Here is a 24,438-nt window from a genome sequence, read left to right as displayed (position 1 = left end):
GTGAGAAATAAGGGAAAGAGAAATTTTAGATGATTCCCAGGGTTCTGGCTTTATTAACCTCCTAAATTTAATATTTTAGATAAATAACAAAGACAATTATCAGCTATTTTAATGCAATAACAGCTATACTTTAATACCTTATTTTCTTTACTGATATTTCATTCTTTTCTTATCTTAGAGCTAATTTTCTACCAAAAGTTTACTTGAGAATTATTTTCTCTTATCCTAGCTAAAATGAAGTGGCTACACTTCTAGCTTTCAGATGGTATGAAGTATTGATTCTTAAATCTAGTAAGATTCTCTAAATAGCAGACCAAGTTGAGGAAGTAGATGGTAATCAAAATGATGTGGATAAGTAAGATATGTTATTGTCACAGTAGGATGAGTAGAAAAGATGTTTATTACTGATTTAGGAAATTGGAATGCCCAGAGTTCCCAAAGCAAATTATACTGTATTGCAGAAGTAAGAGTTCATGGGGAACCAAACCTTAGATTAATGCTGGTTTTCACATTGATATCTACTTGAAATCTATTTTTATTAGTTAATAACATAAGTAAATAGAATATGATTACTTTAATTACATAAAAATAAGTACTGTAAGCATATATAATTCTTATGAATTTAGTAAATTATAATAAAAGTGTACATTACTTAATATCATGCATACTAATCATGAATTCTTTTTAATGAATACATATTTAATGCCTTCAAGACTTAAAAAAATCAAACTTTACCATACAAAAGTATTGGAGATTTATACATGGGCTCTGCCTTTGTAAATTATTTCCATGCTTTAATTAAAAAAAAAAGTTATAGTTAGCATTAGGGCCCTTTAGATTAGGAAATTTCTGTTACATTAATTTACTTTTTACTATACTATATACGCTGTGTTTTATTAGGAGATATACCTTTAAGAACAAAACTCAAACTCTATTTCTAACAATCTCATAATTATTCTAGGTAGTGATTTCTGTGGGGACCCAGTGCAGGGAAGAAGTAAAGAAATGCTTCTTGCATTATCTTGACTTGGTTGCCTTTCTAAATTTTAATATCTTGTTTTCTATAATCCAACATAATTATCTCCTATAAAGAGATAAGGTAATAGTATATCCTATACTTATAAACAAGGAGGGCAAATATCTCTTGTGCTTTTAGATGCTCCCAGAAATTACTCCAATAACTATATTGATTTACAGATCCTAATGAACTCTGAACATTCTATAAAGCATAAGATCTTAGGAGAGAATTTTCTATTGCTACCTCTGTATAAATTAATTTTCACCTCTGTATATATTAACTTTTTTTTAAGATTTTATTTATTTATTTGAGAGAGCGAGAATGAGAGAGAGAGAGCACATGAGAGGGAGAAGCAGACTCCCTGCTGAGCAGGGAGCCAGACGTGGGACTCGATCCCAGGACTCCAGGATCATGACCTGAGCCGAAGGCAGTCGCGGAACCAACTGAGCCACCCAGGCGCCCCTATATTAACTTTTTATATGCATTCATTTCCTGGCCTTGTGCTTTAATTAATGTGTGGGCTTTAACTAGAAGCATGTTCTCTTTAAAACATACTTTTATGATTTCATTATTTCTGAATTTTATTTTAAAATATTTTACGTTTATTATGAAAACATAAGTAAAATATAAATGAAAAAATATAAATGTAAATTGTTATATCTTGAACTACTTTATGCACTTCTCTATCTCCAATATCTTCAAGACAAATACTGATATTAAAAAAAAACACTTTTTAAGATGGCACATATAATACTTGAGTCAAAATATTTGAGGTCATGCCTGGCTTATGTGTCTAGTCTAAGATTCTCATCCATTCATTCATGTGGATTTCTAAAGCTCTCAAATATAGTTTTCTGTGGGTAAAACGACAAAGGCCTAAAGGGACACCAGAGTAGTGCAGATAAAGCAGAGATATTTAGAGATAAAGAAGAGATCAGGATTTTAGTTTTGGTGATTTGGCGGAGATAACAATTTAAACAGAATAAAGAACACAGGGAAGTTAAGTAACGGATGTTATGTCGAATAAGGAAGGTACTTGTTGGTGAAGCTGGGTCCATTCATGTTTCCAGGTGTTCTATCAGTGTTCGGACCTTATTGTGCAGCTCTCCAGAACACTCTCACACTACTTGGGTTTTTATCCTGGCTCCACTATTTACTAGGTGGTGACATGGACAGGTTGGTTGTTTAAAACACTTGGGACCTTCATTTTCTAAGTTGTAAAATTGGCAAACTAATAATATTTACCTAAGAGAATTCTGAGGATTAAAGCAAATTAAATTGGAAAAGTACTTAGAAAATGCCAGGGACATAGAATGTGCTCAGTGAACACCAGCTATAATTATTCTACCCTTAGCCTTTCTGTCACAGTCTGTGTAAGCTCTCCAGGTCCTTTTATCTATTGCCATAGTCTCCAATATCATCCGATGATTCAAAAATCTCCGTATCAAACACAGACATTGCCCTGGAGGTTCACACTCAAACTCACCCTTTCAACTAGAAGTTACTGTCATGGGAATGACAAAGAAAAGAAAGCAAAGAGAGGCGTAGGATTCTGAAAGAGGATGCCGTGTTTCTCAGTCCAGTTAGCAGAAGAAAACAGGTGACGCACTCAGAGGAAAAATGAAAATGGAGACTATTGCAGAGAGGATATTTTACACAGGGCTGTTTCCCATGTGACAAGGAGGAGTGAAATGCACTAGTACTAATAGAAGCAGAGACCTCAGGTCCGCAGGGACATGGGGAGGGTTCTGGGTTAGGTTACCCTGGATTAGGGTAACCTAATCCAGAAAGGGTAAGATCGAAAGGATCATTAACCTTCAGCACAGGACACAGCCCGTCAGAGGTGACCATAAGGGTGCCGACAGAATAAATACTCCAAAATATTCCGACCTCATTTTCCTCACTTCTACCATCCCAACAGCGTTACCCATTGGGGGACTACCACCAGAAATCAGAGGGCGAGAAGCACAAAGCCAGTATTACGGAGAAAGGTGGAGAGTAGATCTGTAGAGGCAAATAGATGATCTCCAGCTCATAATGTCCAAATGAAGGGCTATCAAAGTAAGCTAGAAATATCAAATAAGATAACTGCAAAAAATAGCCCTTAGCTTCTCAATAAATTCTGATGCTTTTGTATTGAATCAAACTTCCCACTTCCAAAGGATCAAAATACAAGTCAAAGTGGGCTTATCATTCACGTTCAATGTCTCTTCATTTTATATATATTTAAAATAAGGGACAGGAAAAGTGAAAAAGAAAAAAAGATTTTTTAAAGTGAAGACCAGGATGGATATAGGTAATATTTGCTTCCTTTTCCTGGAAATTCTTACTCCTGCCACTGTAGCTGCCTGTAACTTCCCAATATTCTCTCCTTTACACATTAGGTCTAGCTGGAAAGGTTACCTAAATTATCCATGAGTAGCCGCACTCTCTGCTTCTTCTTTTAGTTCCTAGGCAAAATGCTTTCAATTTAGTGTATGAGGACTTCAAATGAATATATTTTCTGAACAAGAGAAGTGGAATATTCTTATAATGTTTCCCTTTCTTGCTTTAACTTCCTATTGCTGTTTGTAACCTTTGACACGTGAGGAAATGGGAATGAATACTGGGTAAATGGTACATAGGAAATCCCTATCCAAAAGTAAATCTTCATGAATAACAGCTAGAATTTCAATGGCTTGGGGACTTGGAAATATTATCCAACTTATTTCCTCTACCTTGGAATATGGTCACATTTATTCATTCATCCAATATTCGGTACATACCTATTGAGAACTTCCTCTTTACCAGCCCCTTTTCTTGATGCTAGGGATATCGAAGTGGATTAGATAGACAAAGCTCCCATTCTCAATAGATCCTGCAGTGGATACCTATCTGATCAGCTACTCCTGATAGCTAATATTATGACTGACAGATACATCTTCCTTTCAAATTCCTTAGGGCTTTTCTGAGAGTGATTTTCATCGTCAGTCTGCTCAGTGGCTGATTTTTGAGATTCAGTGAGTGGAGTCATAAGATGGTGAGCTTTAAATGTTGACTCTGGTCATCCTGTCTCTTCCCTTATGCTCAAGATAAATCACCCCTGAGGAACATCTAGAAGAGATTAAATGGCAATACTGTGCTCTTTGAAGGAAGCTGGAGGAACAGCCTGGTGTATTGCAGAGCTCATGCTTTATCCAAGGGGAATTTGCTTAATCACTTGTAGAAGCAGTTTCCTTATTTGTAACATGGTCTCATGCACCCTCCCTCATAAAGTTGTTGAGAATTAATGACAGTATGTGGAAGGGCCCCAAATTGATTCTTTCGAAGAATCAATTTTCTCATCTTAAAAATGAGAATAACGTTACCGATACCTATTCAGATTAAAACCCTGGGCTTTAGTGTATTCTCTTGATGGGACGCACAAAATTTTGACTCATTTCTCATTTCTCCTTGAGAGATGCTATTCCTCACTCTCTATGAAGATATGTTAGGAATATGGGAAACTATGAGTTTTTTATGTTGATAATAGAAGTTAGTAATACTAGAACACAATAACATTTCTGGTGCAGAGAAGAAACATGAGAACTAAAAAGGCAATTTACCATTAGGTGAAATTGCATAAATCACTTTCTATTTTTTGTGTTTCTATTTCCAATTAAAATAACCATTACTGCTTCTAACAGGTATTCAACACTATAAATGGAGGAAGTAATTGCTTCAGGGATTTTTCCTTCTTTTGCATCAACATACAATGCTTCTAATCAGGTTGTCGTAGTACCTACCTTAAATTTTATGTAAAGAATGGAAATTACCTGTTTCATGATATCGAGAAGTTTGCAATATTATTGTGCAAAATAAATATGTAGCATCATTTTTTAAATTCTAACATATAAAATATAACATTAATCTTTCCAATTCAGGCAGCATAATCTCATCTTTACTAAAATTGATCATAATTTCTCCTTGTGACTAAATGTGGAGGACATACTGGGACGCCGGGGTGGCTCAGGCTGTTCAGTTTTTGCCTTTGTCTTAAGTCACAAATCTCAGGGTCCTGGGATCAAGCCCTGCATCGGGCTCCCTGCTCAGCAGGGAGCCTGCTTCTCCCTCTGCCTCTGTCTCTACCCCCCACTTGTGTTCTCTGTCTCTTTCAAGTAAATAAATTTTAAAAAATCTAAAAAAGATATGGAAGACATACAAAATCATTTGGTATCCAAAGAAATTTTTTTTTTTTTTTTGAGCAGGGGGAGGGTCAGAGGGATAGGGAGAGAGAGAGAATCCCAACAGATCCCACACTCAGTGCGAGATTGACACAGGGCTCGATCTCATGACCCTGAGATCATAACTGGAGCCAAAAATCAAGAGTCGGACACTTAACCAACTAAGCCATTTCTTACTAATTTTTTACTTTACTGGTAGAATCTTATAGGTTGAGCATTCACCTGCTTTTTAATAGTACCTACAATGTATTTGTCCAATGATGCTCAATCACATTTGACAGGCTGGATTTTATTTTAAGGCCTTTTTCATGAGTTGGTTCATTTATGCTCTGGATTTGTAGGTTCTTTCCCACTTAACAGATGATTTAGTAACAGGAAACAAATTCTTAGTCTTTCCAGCTGGAATTAGAATTTAATTCATTTTGCAGTAAGTTTTTAGCACTTTGTGAATTCAAAATTATATATCCTTCTTTCAACTATATAATGAACTATTTGAATATAAGCGATGTCATATTTTTAACCCATGACCATGCTTTGAGCTTAATATTTTTCAATAACAGTTGACCCTTGAATAACACAGGCTGAAACTGCATGGGTCCATTTATACATAGATTTTTTACAGTATAGCACTGTAAATGTATTTTCTATGCCTTGTGCTTTTTCTTAATAACATTTTCTTTTTTCTATCTTCCTCTACTATAAATATATAGTGTATAGTACATATAACATACAAAATTGTGTTGACTGTTTATGTTATCATTAAGGCTTCCTTCTGGTCTAGAGTAGGATATTAGTAGTTAAGTTTTGGGGGAGTTAAAATTATATGCATATTTTCAACTACACACAGGGTCAATGCCTCAACCCCCAAATTGTTCAAAGGTCAATTGTAATTGGTGATATGGGTTACATTTCTTAACCAGTTTCTTTCAAGCACTAACAACTAAGAACTGATAATATTCATCTACAATTTAATTTTAACAGCTTTATTGAGCTGCAATACATCTACCATAAAATTCATCTCTTTAAGGTATGCAGTTCAACATTCTTTAGCATACTCAGAGTTATACAACTGTCAATAAAATCTAATTGTAGAACATTTCCCATACAGAAATTCTATGTCCATTAGTTCTCAGTTCCCATTTCCTCTCTCTGCTCCTCCCACACCCCCCTCCATCAATCAGCCCTAGACAATTACTAATCTACTTTATGTCTCTATATTTGCATATTCTGGACATTTCCCAAGCTAACTAGTATCACATAATATTTGGTCTTTTGTGACTAGCTTCTTTAATTTAGCATAATGTTTTAGAGATATTACAACCATGTAATGACATGTATCAGCACAACATTCTTTTTATTGTCAACTAATATCCCATTGTATAGATATATAACATTTTGTTTATCTTTTAATGACTTGATGAAAATTTCAATTGTTCACATATTTTACCCATTATAAATAATTTTGTTATGAGCATATATGTATAAGTTTCTATGTGGATATATGTTTGCATTTGTCTTTGGTAGATACTACAAGTAGAATTGCTAAATCATATTGGGTCTTCCATTCCAAGCAAAAATTATCTGTAATGTGATAGAAACATTATGTAAACTATCATATTCAATAGTTTTATACCACGACTATACTACTATCCAACTAGACCAGGTACTGGATACATGAACCTTGTACTCTTAATCAAACATATCATGCTTGTGTTATCTTGTACATTTTTTACATGGGTGACCATTCTCACATCTTTATTTTTAAAAGTGCAAAGCTACAGCTTCCTGATCAATAACTTATTTACAGAAAAGTAAAATGTATGTACAGAGATGAAAAAAGAACTGAACCAATGGAATACTCAACAATGAGTTAGGTTGGCAGCCCAAGTTAACTTTTTTGTTGATCTTCAAAGAGTTCAAATCAATTTATGTAATTGAAAATGTGTGGCAATTATATTTGTTTTGTTATGTTAAATATGTTCCTAACAATGAAAATCTAACCACACATTTGCATAATATCTGAAGTCTTAGCAGTCAGTGGAACATGACTTGAAAACCAATAATTCACCACAAGGAGGCCAGTCCCACCCTCTGCACGGATTTCTTTTTATTGTTAATGGCCCTGCCATAGTCTTCCTTCTACTCCACCAATCCAAGTCACTTAAGACACAGCTCATTTCACACCCACAAGTAACTTTCCCAGATTCATTTTGCCCATAATAATATAATGACTAATGTAATGAATAATATAATGTACTACTTCTTCACTTTCTTTGCATTATCCATCAAATCAATAAAACTCCTAGCTCATAGTAGATAATAACTCTTATGAAAAGCATGTTGATTTTTCTTACCCATATTGTTGTCTTATTATTTCAACAGATTGGAAGCAACATAAGTTAAAATAAAAGATCTTATGAAGTGTTCTTGTTCTAAGTACAGAGTATATTCTTATGTTAATGAGGGAAAGTGACAGAGTCAGTGTTGGGAGCCTGCAGAAACTTGTTTTTGGGGATCTGAGAATTTTTACAAAAACTTTTTGTTTTTTAATTCTGCTAAACTATCAGTGATTACTAAAAAAAAAAAAAAGATGTGGGGGCACCTGGGTGGCTCAGTTGGTTAAGCGACTGCCTTCGGCTTAGGTCATGATCCTGGAGTCCCGGGATCGAGTCCCACGTCAGGCTCCCTGCTCAGCAGCGAGTCTGCTTTTCCCTCTGACCTTCTTCCCTCTCGTGCTCTCTATCTCTCATTCTCTTGCTCTCAAATAAATAAATAAAATCTTTAAAAAAAAAAAGATGTGGTTCATATATAGAATGGAATATTACTCAACCATCAGAAAAGATGAATATCTACCATTTACAACAACATTGATGGAACTGGAGGGTATAATGCTAAGTAAAATAAGTCAGTCAGAGAAAGACAGTTATCATATGGTTTCACTCCTATGTGGAACATAGGAATAGTGCAGAGGACAATAGGGGAAGAGAGGGAAAACTGAAGGGGAACAAATAAGAGAGGGAGGCAAACCATATGAGAATCTTTTTTTTTTTAAAGATTTTATTTATTTATTTGAGAGAGAGAATGAGAGAGAGAGAGAGAGAGAGAGAGAGAGCATGAGAGGGGGGAGGGTCCGAGGGAGAAGCAGACTCCCCGCTGAGCAGGGAGCCTGATGCAGGACTTGATCCCGGGACTCCAGGATCATGACCTGAGCCGAAGGCAGTTGCTTAACCAACTGAGCCACCCAGGCGCCCCCATAGGAGACTCTTAACTCTGGGAAACAAACTGAGGGTTGTGGAAAGGGACGTGGGTGGGGGGATGGGGTAACTTGGTGATGGGCCATAAGGAGGGCACGTGATATGATGAGCACTGGGTGTTATGTGCAACAAATGAATCACTGAACAGTATATCAAAAACTAATGATGTACCATATATTGGCTAAGTGAGTTTAAATTTAAGAAAAAGAAAAGAAAAGGGATTTAAAAAAATAAACACTTTTAACTGAAAAAAACCCATACATTTCCAGTTATAAAATAAAGTTATTCTTGCAGTGATAAATCATAATCACGATTTACCTAAGTTTCTATAGAAAAACAATTCTGGGACGCCTGGGTGGCTCAGTTGGTTAAGCCTCTGCCTTCGGCTCAGGTCATGATCCCAGGGTCCTAGGATTGAGGCTCACATCCTGCTCCTTGCTCAGCGGGGAACCTGCTTCTCCCTCTGCCTGCCACTCCCCCTGCTTATGCTCACTCTCTTTCTCTCTGCCAAATAAATAAATAGATAGATAGATAGATAGATAGATAGATAGATAGATAGATAGATATAGATAGATAGAAAAACATAATTTCATAAGTTAATATTTCTCAAACTGTCATGCTTTTCCCCCCAAAAGAGGTCTGTACATTATTCAAGCTTAAGAAAAAATACATATACAATATTCCTATATACTATATGTTTAAGGACTTTTAACAGGAGCTAGAAACCTGTTAAACTTATCAGTGGTATACTTTTTAATGCTTAGAGCTTTCAAAATCATCAGACTTATTAGGAAAATCTAGGTATCAGTTGGGAGAAGTATTTAATAGGTATTTGGGGGAAGAGAAATTAGTATTCTGGCAACTGGATGTGTGCCATGCAAAAAATCTCAAAGAGGAAGGCACAGAGGAGACAGAGTGATGGAAACTAACAAATGATGAACCTGAGTATCAGGAAGGACTGAGAAGAGACAATACGAGATTAGAGGAGGGATGGTGCCAGAGGTAGAGGTGCATTACCTTTAATTCAACTTTAAAATTACTCTCATGTTATAACAATCATAGACTTAGACCTGGCTGTAAACACCTCATCTTTTTAGGTTTATCTTGTTCATTGTTTTTCTCTTTTTTTAGTCACAGAAAATCTCCACAGTGCTCAGTGTGTGTAAAACTGTGCTCGGAAATCTTTACCATTATACTATACCAAATAAATTACCTAGTAAATGCGAAGAAAATGTCCATTTTTTTTTCTAAAGATTTTATTTATTTATTTGACACAGACAGAGAGAGAGACAGCTAGAGAGGGAACACAAGCAGGGTGAGCAGGAGAGGGAGAAGCAGACTCCCCGCTGAGCAGGGAGCCCAATGCGGGACTCGATCCCAGGACCCTAGGATCATGACCTGAGCCAAAGGCAGTTGCTTAAGAACTGAGCCACCCAGGTGCCCCGAAAATGTCCATTTTTATGAAACGTAGGCATTGATGCAACCGCAACAGGTCCTCTTAAAAGGAGACTGTAATTTAGAATATGCGGGTATTTATGAGCATTGGAAGAGGTGGAGGGAAAAGGTTAGATGGAAATTCAGAGAATCTTTCAATTAGCAATAATCAGGCCTCGGATAAACCTCATTGGCTACAATACTGACACTGCGCAAAGCCGGAAATTCAGAGAATCTTAAGAGTTCTATTCATACTCAGAAATAATGATAAATGATTAAAATGACATTTAGATTTCAAATTAGGTGAGGAAATTCAGACCTCAGGTTGCGATTTCAAATTAGATGTTGCAGTATTTTTCTTTAATCATTAGAAAAGATTTTTCCAATTTGGCACCACTGAGCATTCCTGTGGATATTTGACTTCGATTATGAAAGGAAGTACAGATTTTTTCCGGCTAGCTCTTTCTCCAATCCTGCATTTAAGTTGTTATAACTGACCTATGATGCCCCTGTCATTCTCCTGTTTGCACTCAGATTCATGCCTTCCTTTCACCTTGCTCGGCTCATACCTCAAGGAGCTGAAATCTAAAAATGACATTGTCTGGGTTTCTCTTCCCACAGTGTTTTGTGTTTGTTTTGGCCAATGGGAGGCACTGCCGTGAGCCTGGAGGGCAGGAGGAAAGGGGACCATGTCCGCTTCCTCCTCCACAGCGCCATATTGCAGTTCCAGCAGTGGCTTTAAATCCTCTGGAAGGCAGCTCTGGCCCAGCAGCCTCTTCTCCCTACTTTCAAGTCCAGCTTGGTGGGCCCAGCGGCCTGAAGCCTCAAAAGTCCCCTCCCCTTCTCCCTCTGGATAGTGCTGGCTCCTGAACTCTGGCACTACCCTCTGCTTTCCTTCTCCCAGCCCTAGATTGACAAGCGTTGCCTGCAAGCGTCAACTCTGAGTTGCCTCATTTCCCCTTACTTCTCTGTAATTAGTTCTCTGTGCTAAATTCCCTCCTTTGAAATATATGACACGGATTCCATTTTTTTCTGACTGGAGGCTGACAGATAAAATGGAGTTTGGCTGAATATTTAAGCTTTGTAAGTTATTTCACTATTTTGAGCTTATGATGTAAGTTACTATTGCTTCACACAGCCTTCCCATGAAACTATTATTTTTTTCTCACACATATTCCATTAAGATTTAAACTAAATGTACTCATAAAATTCAGTACCATCAGGTAATTTTTTTTTTATTTGTGAACTGTTTTTATCCACCTCAGTATGCACATCGTTGGTTATTTAACTAATACATTCTCTTCCACAGAATATCAAATACATTAGGCAAATCCATCGGCTTTTAATATGCCCTTCTGTTGAGAACCACACTTGCCTACATTATGGCTGATTTGTACATTTAAAAAACAGATGAAGTCTAAAATTAAATGTGATGGAAATGTTGAAATAATTCTGCTTTAAGAATCTGTATATGTGACCATAGCAGAGCCTTAAAATTACTGATTTTCAAGACTGATTTCCAACTATACTGTAGCTACAGCTGTGAAGTGTGTCAGGTAATTTACAACTTGTAATGATTAAGTATTAAAGTTGGTAAATAATATAGTTTTTAATAGATTAGAATATTTGCAGTATTATTTTTAGAACAATGTCTCAATCACTAGCATTTTAGTAAGATTTTCTTTTCAATGGGAGCTAAGCAGGTAACTCCGAATGGGAGCACAAGCAAGTCTGCATTAGGAGCAGCTTAGTTAGCTCAGCTTTATGCTATCTGTATTCATGTGAATATCTGTTTGTTCAGGTGTTGTAACATGTTGCTCATGTGTTGTTACAGGTTACTTAATCATTTGCCATAGCTAATTTAAAAATGGAAGTTTTGGCATATCGTCTGTCACACTTTACGGATAGGAACACTCAGATTCAGAAAATTTAAGATAGTTGCCGAACATCGCCCAACTATGTAGTAGTGAGGTCAGGATTAAGACAAAGTTCTCTATTTCCACATTTCCTCCTACTATATAACATCTGTCTTAAGGATCACAAAATGTTACTTAACATTAGATCATATATATAAATCAAAGAGGCATTAAATATTATAACATAGGCACAGGATATATGAAAATGTAATTCACATATGTTATTACTACCAAATATTGAGTAAAATATAATATTGTTTCAATGCCAAAAACTGAGAAAGGCTCTCATCAAAAATGAAAAAAAAATGATGCCAACTTGCCACTGAAGAATCTTTCCAAAAAGTTTCAGCTGGTGCATTTTTTTTCCCCTTGCATATATTTCTGTGAATCAAACAGAGACTTTCAAATGGTAACTTTGTCCATTCTTTCTAGAGTATCTCCCAAAGCACCTAAATATGCTCATAGGCAATCTTTGAATTCTAATTGTTGGGAAAGAAGGGGTGTCTTTAAAACTTTTATTCTCACTTCTCATTTGTTTTGTCTTTTTTTTTTTCATTTTTTTTTTTTTCATTTGTTTTGTCTTAAGTGAAGGTATCAACATAGGCACAAGGCAGGGGGCTAGTTACTTAAGGGCAGAATACAATACGTGTAAATGGCGGGGGTGGGTTGGAGGAAGAAGGAAAATGAAGGTTGCATTTTAGAGAATTTTAACTCTTGTAAATTTACTTCCTTTTTTATTCATTACCTTTTCTACTTCAATATCCTTTGTGGAATGTAGATACAATATTCAAATAATTAAAAGAAGGGAGAAATCAAGAAAATCAATTTAGGGGAGTTAGGGAAACTGAAAGGTAAATCATCGCAGAGCAGAGGCCCAAAGAGAAGAACTGAATTTGTTTTTTTTTGGTACTTGGAGCATCAGCTGTATGGACTATTTGTTCAGTGAATTTCATGATCACAGGATCTACTCAGACAAAAGCTGCTACTTACAGATATGTCCTAATGTTACAAGCAATACCTCTGAGGCCCCTGGGAGTTGTTTATCCACACATCTTTCCTCCACTCTTCCCATTTGTAATGTCCAATCAGTCATTTTGCAGGTCTTCAGTCCTAATACTCTCCATTCTCACTGCCACACTGTCTCCACTGCCACCCTGCCCTATATTTCTGGACCCGTGTTCTGATTCCTACACTTCCAAATTTACATCTTCCCGATGGCTTTTTTTTTTTTTAAGATTTTAAGATTTATTTATTTATTTTAGAGAGAGGTGGTGGGGAAGGGCAGAGGGGTAGGGAGAGACAGTCTTAAGCAGACTCCCCACTGAGCAAAGGAGCCCAAGTCAGGGCTCCATCTCAATACCCTGAGATCACGACCTGAGCTGAAACCAAGAGTCAGGCACTTAACAGACTGTGCCACCCAGGTGCCCCTTCCAATTGTTTATAATTCCTTTTATTTTTCTGGCCACAGTGACTTTTTCTATATAAATCAGTTTATATTACTTCCCAGTCTAACCCTCAGTAATATCTCATTGCATTTTATTTTTTTATTTTTTTGTTTGCATTTTAGATGGTCACAAAACCCTACATGATCAGATCTACCACTCGAAACTCATCTAGTCCTACAGGGCATCTTACTTACCAGACCCCAGCATTCATTCATTTTCTTGAATTTTCCATGTTTTTGCTGCTTTAGGGTCTTTTTTCTTTCTCTCAGTCTTCAGCTAGCTAAGAATGTTCAGGTTTTAGATTAAATACTACTTTATGATTGAGATGTTCCCTGACCCCCTACCCTATTCAAAATTATTCTTCCTGTTAATCTCTTATATAAGAAAATATATTATATATTCCTTCATAAAACACAATACAATTTTAAATCATATAATTACATATGTATTTATTTGGTCAATGACTGTCTCATTAACTAGACTTTAAGCTCTAGGATCATTTCTGTCTTTTATACAAAACACAGAGCGATGTTTGGCACATAATGGGTTCTCATAAGACATAATGATTTAAGTTTCAGTGAGATGCAGTGGTAAAAATCGATCAGTCACTTATTCAAACAACCAACATACATTTATTTTGCATTTATTTATACCAGAATTTGAAATGAGCATTTATAATATACAGCTTTAAAACAGTTACTCTCAAATTATATTTCCTCCTTAGAGATTCTAATGTGTGGCTTTAGGAGGGGACTTCTTAAAATGAAAACTTAAAAATATATGGTTTGGAAATGAACATGGATCATACCATCAAATAAGTAAATATTTCTGTGCCCTCCATTTTCATTGGTTTAGACATCCAGCCTTCAGTAATCAAGGACGACATCTGGCTCAGAACTTCAGATAAAGAGGAGTGGATTAACTTTCATAAAAATGTCCTACATGTGACCTCAATAAATTTGTCAGAATGAGAGACAAGAAACATTGTCTAATTTTTACTTTGTACAGACATGCCAGATCCAAAAATTTGCATTAATATTAAATAATATATATATTTGCGTTTTTAGACACTCCTACTATTATAGGTAAGTTAAAATAGTTGAAAGTAAAGTAACCGACAAATTTCTCAAAATACTAACAATCACTTGTTGAGAACTTTGATTTAATCCAAACTTTTAGTTGTACATAAATGAAATATATCAATGAATATATATTTCAAGATATATGTGGATATAAACTGATATGCAAAATAGATTACAAATATAAAAATATTGCTACAGCATTTTCAATTATGAACACTTATTTATAGCTATAACAAATACGACTCAGTATATGGGAGTGAGTTTATAGCTCTCACCAGAGATAGAATAAAATTAATGAATTAATTAGAAGGTATTTGTTTGACTATCTTGGTTTTGAGTATATTGGTTTGATGACCCTGAAAGGCAAAACTGACTTTTATTTGTGTAACAAAATAAGGTAAGATAAGAAAGGACTGATTTTTAATAACCCAAATGGATCTCCAACTCTAACTGTCCTCTATAAAAATTTGTAAAAGGACGAAACTATATTTAGGGATTGTAACATGGGTATCCTGTGTAATTGTAAGTTAATATAAAAAATAAACAAAAGTTTCAATTAAGCATCCATTTCAAGCCCTGTTCTTTTCAAACTGAACATGGCTTCTCTCTAGGGAAAAAAATTAAAACAAATAGAGACCTTTAGTTTGTCAGTATAAAACAAATGATGGTGCTGACATTTTCTTCGATATTTGCCCCTCTCTTTTTTTTAAAGCAAATTTAAAAAAGTCAGGATGTTCCTGTGTTCTTCAAAACAATTATGAATTTTGACGAAAATGTTTTAAAAGCTAAAGAATATTTAGATTATAAACCATTGAGGGTGTAAAATAATGTGATTACTGAGTCAGCTGATAGGTTTTGTTTTTTACTATTCTTCAGATTTATTTTTTAAATTAGAAATATTTTACTTAATAATATTATAAGAACATAAACATTTCCTTTAGAAAAATCTCTGCAGGAGAGGGGCGGAGCAAGATGGTGGAGGAGTAGGAGACCTGGATTTTGTCTGGTCTCAGGAATTCAGCTGGATAGGGATCAAACCATTCTGAACACCTCCGAACTCAACAGGAGACCGAAGAAGAGAGTAGCAACAACTCTCTGAACAGAGAAGCAACCACTTACTGGAAGGTAGGATGTGTGGAGAAGTGAATCCGAGGCGATATTCGGGAGGATAGACGGCGGGGGAGGGGGCCTCCATCGGCCGCTTCTGGCAAGTGATAGAGCCGGGGGCACAAAATCGGAACTTTTAGAAGTCGGCTCCGCTGAGGGACGTCGCTCCAGTGGCTAAGTTGGGGGGTGGAACCCTTGTGGGACAGTGTGGTCTCAGGACCCTCGGGGTCACAGAAAGACCGGGGCTGCCTGAGTGCGGCAGAGCTCCCAGGTATTGGAGCGGGGAAGCCAGCTGCAGAGACAGAGCCGAGATGCAGGCTCTCAGCTCGGGGTTGCCATAAACTGTGATCCGCGGCACAGTCGGGCCACTGCTCCTCCAGCAGGGACCCAACAAGCGGCAGATCCGGGGAGACTCCCCTTCCTCCCCCGGGAGGAGCGGCGCGGGAGCACACTGCAGGGATCTGCTGGGTTTGGAGACTCCACACGGGATCAGGTGCCAGAGATAGAAACGCTTGGTCACAGGCCGGGTGAGCACGGAGTGCAGCCGGAGACCGGGGACACGGGAGTGACTGCTTTTCTCTGGGGGCGCACTGAGGAGTGGGGCCTCGAATTCTCAGCTACTCCGGGAGGAGATTGGGAGGCCACCCTTTTCACTCTCAACCTCCAAAGCTGTACCGAGAGCTTGCAGGGAACAAAAGGTCTCGAGAGCAAACCCAAGCAGATTGCTTAGCCAGGACTCACAAGGGCAGGGCAATTCTGCCTCCGGGAAAGGCATTTGGGAAGGACGGCAACAGGCCCCTCCCCCAGAAGATCAGCATAAACAGCCACCCAAGACCAAGTTTACCAATCAAGGAGAATGGAGGAACTCCAGCGCTAGGGGAATACTGCACATAGAATTCATGGCTTTTTTACCGTGATTCATTAGTTTTTCAAAGTTAATTTTTTTAACTATTTTTTTTGGAATTTTACTTTTTCCCTTTTTCAACCAACATCTTATCAATCCCCTTTAAAAAAATTTTATTTTTCATTTTTAGAGTCATATTCTATCCCTTCATAGTAGTTACCCTTATTTTTGGCATATATATATATAAGTTGTTCACTCGTTAAAATTTTGAGATACAGTTTCTTCTAACACATCAAAATATACCCTAAATCTCTAGTGTATGGCTTTGTTCTAATCTCCTGCCTGATCACATTCTCTCTCTCTTGTTTTTTAATCTTCTTTCTTTTTTCAAACAACTTATGATTCCTTTTATAAAATCTTTTATAATTTTCATCTTTACCGTCATTTTCCATCCCTTCATTGTATCAACCCTTATTTGTATATATATAAGTCTTTCTTTCTTTACAATTTTAGGAGGCACTATCTTCTAACAGACCAAAATACACCCAAAATCTAGTGTGTGGCACTGATCTATGCACTAGCCTGATCATATCTGATCATATTCTGTTTTTTTGTTTTGTTTTGTTCAGTTTTTGTTTGTTTTTATCTTTATCTTTTTCTTTTTTTTCTCTTTCTTTTTTCTTTCTTTCCCTTTCTTTTCCCCTGGTTTCAGGTTGTTTCTGATTTGTTTAGAGTATATTTTCTGGGGACGTTGTTAACCTGTTAGCATTTTGTTCTCTCATTCATCTATTCTCCTCTGGACAAAATGACAAGATGAAAAAAATCACCTCAGTAAAAAGAACAAGAGGTAGTACCGTCGGCCAGGGACCTACTCAATACGGACATTAGTATGATTTTGGCCCTAGAGTTCAGAATCATGATTTTAAAGATACTAGCTGGGCTTGAAAAAAGCATAGAAGTTATTAGAGACACCCTTCCTAGAGAAATAAAAGAACTAAAATCTACCCAAATCGAAATCAAAAAGGCTATGACTGAGGTGCAATCAAAAATGGGGGCACTAACTGCTAGGATAAATGAGGCAGAAGAGAGAATCAGCAAAATAGAAGACCAAATGATGGAAAATAAAGAAGCTGAGAAAAAGAGAGATAAACAACTACTGGATCACGAGGGCAGAATTTGAGAGATAAGCGATACCATAAGACAAAACAACATTAGAATAATTGGGAACCCCAGAAGAAGAAGCAAGAGAGAGAGGGGCAGAAGGTATATTGGAGCAAATTATAGCAGAGAACTTCCCTAATGTGGGGAAGGAAACAGGCATCAAAATCCAGGAGGCACAGAGAACCCCTCTCAAAATCAATAAAAATAGGTCAACACCCCAACATCTAATAGTAAAACTTACGAGTCTCAGAGACAAAGAGAAAATCTTGAAAGCAGCTCGGGAGAAGAGATATGTAACCTATAAAGATAGAAACATTAGATTGGCAACAGACCTATCCACAGAGAACTGGAAGGCCAGAAAGGACTGGCATGATATCTTCAGAGCAATAAAGGAGAAAAATATGCAGCCAAGAATACTATATCCAGCTAGGCTGTCATTGAAAATTGAAGGAGAGATAAAAAGCTTCCAGGAGAAACAAAAAATAAAGGAATTTGCAAACACGAAACCAGCCTTACCAGAACTATTGAAAGGGGTCCTCTAAGCAAATAGAGAGCCTAAAAGCAGCATAGACCAGAAAGGAACACAGACAATATACAGTAACAGTCACCTTACAGGCAATACAATGGCACTAAATTGATATCTTTAAATAGTTACCCTGAATGTAAATGGGCTAAATGCCCCAATCAAAAGACACAGGCTATCAGATTGGATTAAAAAACAAGACCCATCGATATGCTGTCTGCAAGAGACTCATTTTAGACCCAAAGACACCCCCACATTGAAAGTGAAGGGGTGGAAAACGATTTACCATGGTAATGGACACCAAAAGAAAGCTGGGGTGGCAATCCTTATATCAGACGAATTAGATTTTAAAACAAAGACTGTAATAAGAGATGAGGAAGGACACTATATCCTACTTAAAGGGTCTATCCACCAAGAAGATCTAACAATTGTAAATATCTATGCCCCTAACATGGGAGCAGCCAATTATATAAGGCAATTAATAACAAAAGCAAAGAAACACATTGACAACAATTCAATAATAGTGGGGGACTCTAACACCCCCCCTGACTGAAATGGACAGATCATCTAAGCAAAAGATCAACAAAGAAATAAAGACTTTAAATGACACACTGGACCAAATAGACTTCACAGACATATTCAGAACATTCCAACCCAATGCAAAAGAATACACATTGTTCTCTAGTGCCCATGGAACATTCTCCAGAATTGATCGCATCCTAGGTCACAAATCAAGTCTCAATCAGTACCAAAAGATTGGGAATATTCCCTGCATATTTTCAGACCACAATGCTTTGAAACTAGAACTCAATCACAAGAGGAAAGTCGGAAAGAACTCAACTACATGGAAGCTAAAGAGCATCCTGCTAAAGAATGAATGGGTCAACCAAGAAATTAAAGAAGAATTTAAAAAAATCATGGAAACCAATGAAAATGAAAACACAACTGTTCAAAATCTTTGGGATACAGCAAAGGCAGTCTTAAGAGGAAAGTATATAGCAATACAAGCCTTTCTCAAGAAACAAGAAAGGTCTCAAATACACAACCTAACCCTACACCTAAAGGAGCTAGAGAAAAAACAGCAAATAAAGCCTAAACTCAGCAGGAGAAGAGAAATAATAAAGATCAGAGCAGAAATCAATGAAATAGAAACCAAAAACAGTAGAACAGATCAACAAAACTAGGAGTTGGTTCTTTGAAAGAATTAACAAGATTGATAAACCCCTGGCCAGACTTATTAAAAAGAAAAGAGAAATGACCCAAATCAACAAAATCATGAATGAAAGAGGAGAGATCACAACCAACACCAAAGAAATACAAAGAATTATAAAAACATATTATGAGCAACTCTATGCCAGCAAATTAGATAACCTGGAAGAAATGGATGCATTCCCAGAGATGTATCAACTACCAAAACTGAACCAGGAAGAAAGAGAAAATCTGAACAGACCTATAACCACTAAGGAAACTGAAGCAGTCATCAAAAATCCAACAAACAAAAGCCCAGGCCCAGACATTTCAAGAAGAATTAATACCTATTCTCCTGAAATTGTTCCAAAAAATAGAAATGGAAGGAAAACATCCAAACTCATTTTATGAGGCCACCATTACCTTGATCCCAAAACCAGACAAAGACCCCATCAAAAAGGAGAATTACAGACCAATATCCTTGATGAACATGGATGCAAAAATTCTCACCAAAATACTAGCCAATAGGATCCAACAGTACATGAAAATGATTATTCACCATGACCAAGTGGGATTTATCCCTGGGCTGCAAGGTTGGTTGAACATCCACAAATCAACCAACGTGATACAATACATTAACAAAAGAAAGAACAAGAATCATATGATCCTCTCAATAGATGCTGAAAAAGCATTTGACAAAGTACAGCAACCTTTCTTGACCAAAACTCTTCATAGTATAGGGATAGAGGTTACATATCTCAATATCATAAAAGCATTCTATGAAAAACCTACAGCAAATAGCATTCTCAATGGGGAAAAGCTGAGATCTTTCCCCCTAAGGTCAGGAACGTGGCAGGGATGTCCACTATCACCACTGCTATTCAACATAGTATTAGAAGTCCTAGCCACAGCAATCAGACAACAAAAAGAAATCAAAGGCATCCAAATTGGCAAAGAGGAAGTCAAACTCTCACTCTTTGCAGATGATACGATACTTTATGTGGAAAACCCAAAAGACTCCACCCCAAAACTGCTAGAACTCATACAGGAATTCAGTAAAGTGGCAGGATATAAAATCAATGCACATAAATCAGTGGCATTCCTATACACCAACAACAAGACAGAAGAGAGACAAATTAAGGAGCTGATCCCATGTACAACTCCACCAAAAACCATAAGATACCTAGGAATAAATTTAACCAAAGAGGTAAAGGATCTGTACTCAGAGAAGTATAAAATACTCATGAAAGAAATTGAGAAAGACACAAAAAATGGAAAAACATTCCATACTCATGGTTTGGAAAAACAAACATTGTGAAGATGTCAGGGCTACCTAGAGCAATCTACACATTCAATGCAATCCCCATCAAAATTCCATCCACTTTTTTCAAAGAAATGGAACAAATAATCCTAAAATTTGTATGGAACCAGAAGAGACCCCGAATAGCCAGTGGAATGTTGAAAAAGAAAAGCAAACCTGGCGGCATCACAATTGTCATCATCAAGACAGTATGGTACTGGCACAAAAACAGACACATAGATCAATGGAACAGAATCGAGAGCCCAGAAACGGACCCTCAACTCTATGGTCAACTCATGTTTGACAAAGCAGGAAAGAATGTCCAATGGAAAAAAGACAGTCTCTTCAACAAATGGTGTTGGGAAAATTGGACAGCCACATGCAGAAGAATGAAACTGGACCATTTCCTTACACCACACACAAAAATAGACTCCAAATGGTTGAACGACCTAAACGTGAGACAGGAGTCCATCAAAATCCTAAAGAGAACACAAGCAGCAACCTCTTCGACCTCAGCCGTAGCAACTTCTTCCTAGAAACATCGCCAACGGTAAGGGTAGCAAGGGCAAAAATGAACTATTGGGAATTCATCAAGACAAAAAGTTTTTGCACAGCAAAAGAAACAGTCCACAAAACCAAAAGACAACCAAAAGAATGGGAGAAAATATTTGCAAATGACATATTAGATAAAGGGCTAGCATCCAAAATCTATAAAGAACTTATGAAACTCAACACCCAAAGGACAAATAATCCAATCAAGAAATAGGCAGACGACATGAACAGACATTTTTCCAAAGAAGACATCCAAATGGCCAACAGACACATGAAAAAGTGCTCAACATCACTCGGCATCAGGGAAATCCAAATCAAAACCTCAATGAGATACCACCTCACACCAGTCAGAATGGCTAAAATTAACAAGTCAGGAAACGACAGATGTTGGCAGGGATGTGGAGAAAGGGGAACCCTCCTACACTGTTGGTCAGAATGTAAGCTGGTTCAACCACTCTGGAAAACAGTATGGAGTTTCCTCAAACTGTTGAAAATAGAGCTACCATACGATCCAGCAATTGCACTACTGGGTATTTACCACAAAGATACAAATGTCGGGTTCTGAAGGGGCACGTGCACCCCAATGTTTAAAGCAGCAATGTCCACAATAGCCAAACTGTGGAAAGAGCCAAGATGTCCATCGACAGGTGAATGGATAAAGAAGAAGTGGTATATATACACAATGGAATATTATGCAGCCATCAAAAGGAATGAGATCTTGCCATTTGCAACGACGTGGATGGAACTGGAGGGTGTTATGCTGAGTGAAATAAGTCAATCAGAGAAAGACATGTATCTTATGACCTCACTGATAAGAGGAATTCTTAATCTCAGGAAACAAAGTGAGGGTTGCTGGAGTGGTGGGGGTGTCTGAGGGATGGGGTGTCTGGGTGATAGACATTGGGGAGTGTATGTGCTTTGGTGAGTGCTGTGAATTGTGCAAGACTGTTGAATTACAGATCTGTACCTCTGAAACAAATAATGCAATATATGTTAAGATAAAAAAAAGAAGAAGAATATAGCAGGAGGGGCAGAATGAAGGGGAATAAATCGGAGGGGGAGATGAACCATGAGAGACGATGGACTCTCAGAAACAAACTGAGGGTTCTAGAGGGCGAGGGGGTGGGGGTATGGGTTAGCCTGGTGATGGGTATTAAAGAGGGCATGTTCTGCGTGGAGCACTGGGTGTTATGCCCAAACAATGAATCATGGAACACTGCAACAAAAACTAATGATGTAATGTATGGTGATTAACCTAACAATAAAAAAATTAAAAAAAAAGAAAAGAAAAATCTCTGCAATTCTTAAATAACATGAAGAATTTTTCCTTAAAATACTATTTGTACTCTTAAAATAATATGTCTTAAAAATTTTTGCATAAATATTGTCATAAAAACCATTGTTTTTAGTCATAAGACATATAAAATACATGAGCATTCTGTATTTAGGGAAATGTTTCAGTTCATGACTGCTTCAATATAGAAAACTTTCGGTTCATTACACATAATGCCTAATTATGCTGAAACCAAGATCAAGTCTAGAATGACATAACCAAGGGAAGATGGAGAGTTTAATACTTCCCTCTGCTGCCTACAGTATATATAGTCCAAGTTAACTAAGAGTAATCATGTATTTCTTAAATTACTTCCCTGAAACTCTAAACTTTCTGAGGCTATGAGCCATATCTATTATTTAAACCACTATATACCCATTATCTAATAAAATGTCTAGCACATTGTTAATATTCATTAAATACTTGTCTCATGAATAAATGCAATTGCAATAATAGCATTCCACAATTACATGATTATATATAAATACACTCAATGTTATTCATCAATGAAACACAATCATTCAACCAAATCTTAGAACTGTGGTCTCTTTCCAGTACAAACAGTCCCACACATTCCCATGTGATCTAAGGGGAAGAGAGCCAGTGAGTACTATTTCAATCATATAGTTCTACTGAAGAAAAGCTGAAAGAGGCTGACAGGAGGGAGGTGAACACGCGGAATTAAAATAATGAGTAAGAATATGTACATCCCTATGTACATCCTTCCACCAAAGCCAGTGTCAAGCTTAGTGATGACATTCAAAAATCCATTTGCAGAAAATAATGATATGTACTATTTGGTATTATGAAATTCTAATTGACACTGAGGGGCAGTAATGAAAGGAATACCATGGGCTGTGGTCTCATAGACCTGGCCTCAATCCAGACTCTTAGGACTGAGAAACCAAGACTCAGTTTCCTCTTCTGTAAAATTCAAATAGCTCAGATCCCCATGTATTTTTTTTTTTTTAGGGTTAAAGACAATATATGTAAAACATCTAGTAGAGAGTCTGGCCCATAGTTTGTATCTAATAAACAGCATTTATTATAATTATGTCTGTTTCCCTTCGGATCACTGGCTATGTGTACATATGAATGTCTAATTCATATGGATGCAAAAATGTGGTGAAATATTCAAATGAATTGCATTTCCAATTTAAATAGATAATCTCAGCATAAATGCTGCCAGGCCTTGCCTTTTGCAGCTGTTCTGTTTTAATAATTCACCTAGTCATCAGGTAAAACCACATACTCTGCATTAGCTTTAAAGAGGTACACAACAGTGAGCATGTTAATGAGTAACCTAACCTTTTGCTCAGCCTCATTTTCTTGAGCTATTCATTTTAATCAAATATTACAGCCAACCATGGTGGGAACCTCTCACTGGGGTAATGTATTCAATGTGCACCTAGGCTGAATATTAAAAGGCTCACTAAGGACGCACACCATGACAAGGTAGCAAAATACCCAGCCACAATTACAAGGATAACACAATTTTAATTAAAGGTGGAATTTGAAGAGTAGTGACAATTGGAAACTTGATGGATGTGGACTACAAATACAAAAAACTGCCTTTTATCATATGAATTACTATTAAATAATGGGCATTTAATCAGGTGCATTATGTGAGAAAAGTAAAACCCTAACAAATAGCATTTACAACTTATGTGTTAAGCTCTTACTATAAACTACAGGGATGCCTGGGTGGCTCACTTGGTTGAGCCATGACTCTTGGTTTTGGTTCAGGTCATGATCTCAGAGTCCCAAGATTGAGCCCCCTATAGGGCTCCACACTCAGTGGGAAGTCTGCTTGAGATTCTCTCTCTTCCTCACCCTCTGCCCCTCTCCCTGTTTGCAAACTCTCTCTCTCGCTGTAAAATAAATAAATAAACAAACAGACAAATAAATCTTAAACAGCAAATGTCAAACTTCACCTCAGAATTTTAACATTTTAGAATTACTATGCTTTGTGCAATGTCCACAATAGCCAAACTGTGGAAAGAGCCAAGATGTCCATCGACAGATGAATGGATAAAGAAGGTGTGGTATATATACACAATGGAATATTATGCAGCCATC

At 36.9% G+C, this 24,438-nt stretch overlaps 1 protein-coding gene and 1 pseudogene across 1 annotated transcript in view; both read right to left on the bottom strand.

The window, feature by feature from the left end:
- SGCZ (sarcoglycan zeta) overlaps positions 1–24,438 on the bottom strand; it is a 477,798-nt gene that overhangs the window by 293,874 nt on the left and 159,486 nt on the right. The window lies entirely within an intron of this gene.
- On the bottom strand, positions 9,969–10,128 carry LOC112834866 (U4 spliceosomal RNA; annotated as a pseudogene).

The sequence above is a fragment of the Callorhinus ursinus genome, unplaced genomic scaffold, assembly GCF_003265705.2.
Source record: "Callorhinus ursinus isolate GAN/ISIS: 27379988/994484 unplaced genomic scaffold, GSC_fseal_2.0 scaffold17, whole genome shotgun sequence".
Classification (NCBI taxonomy): domain Eukaryota; kingdom Metazoa; phylum Chordata; class Mammalia; order Carnivora; family Otariidae; genus Callorhinus; species Callorhinus ursinus.
Note: the sequence above shows the minus strand (reverse complement) of the source record. Positions and strands in the feature narration are given on the sequence as shown.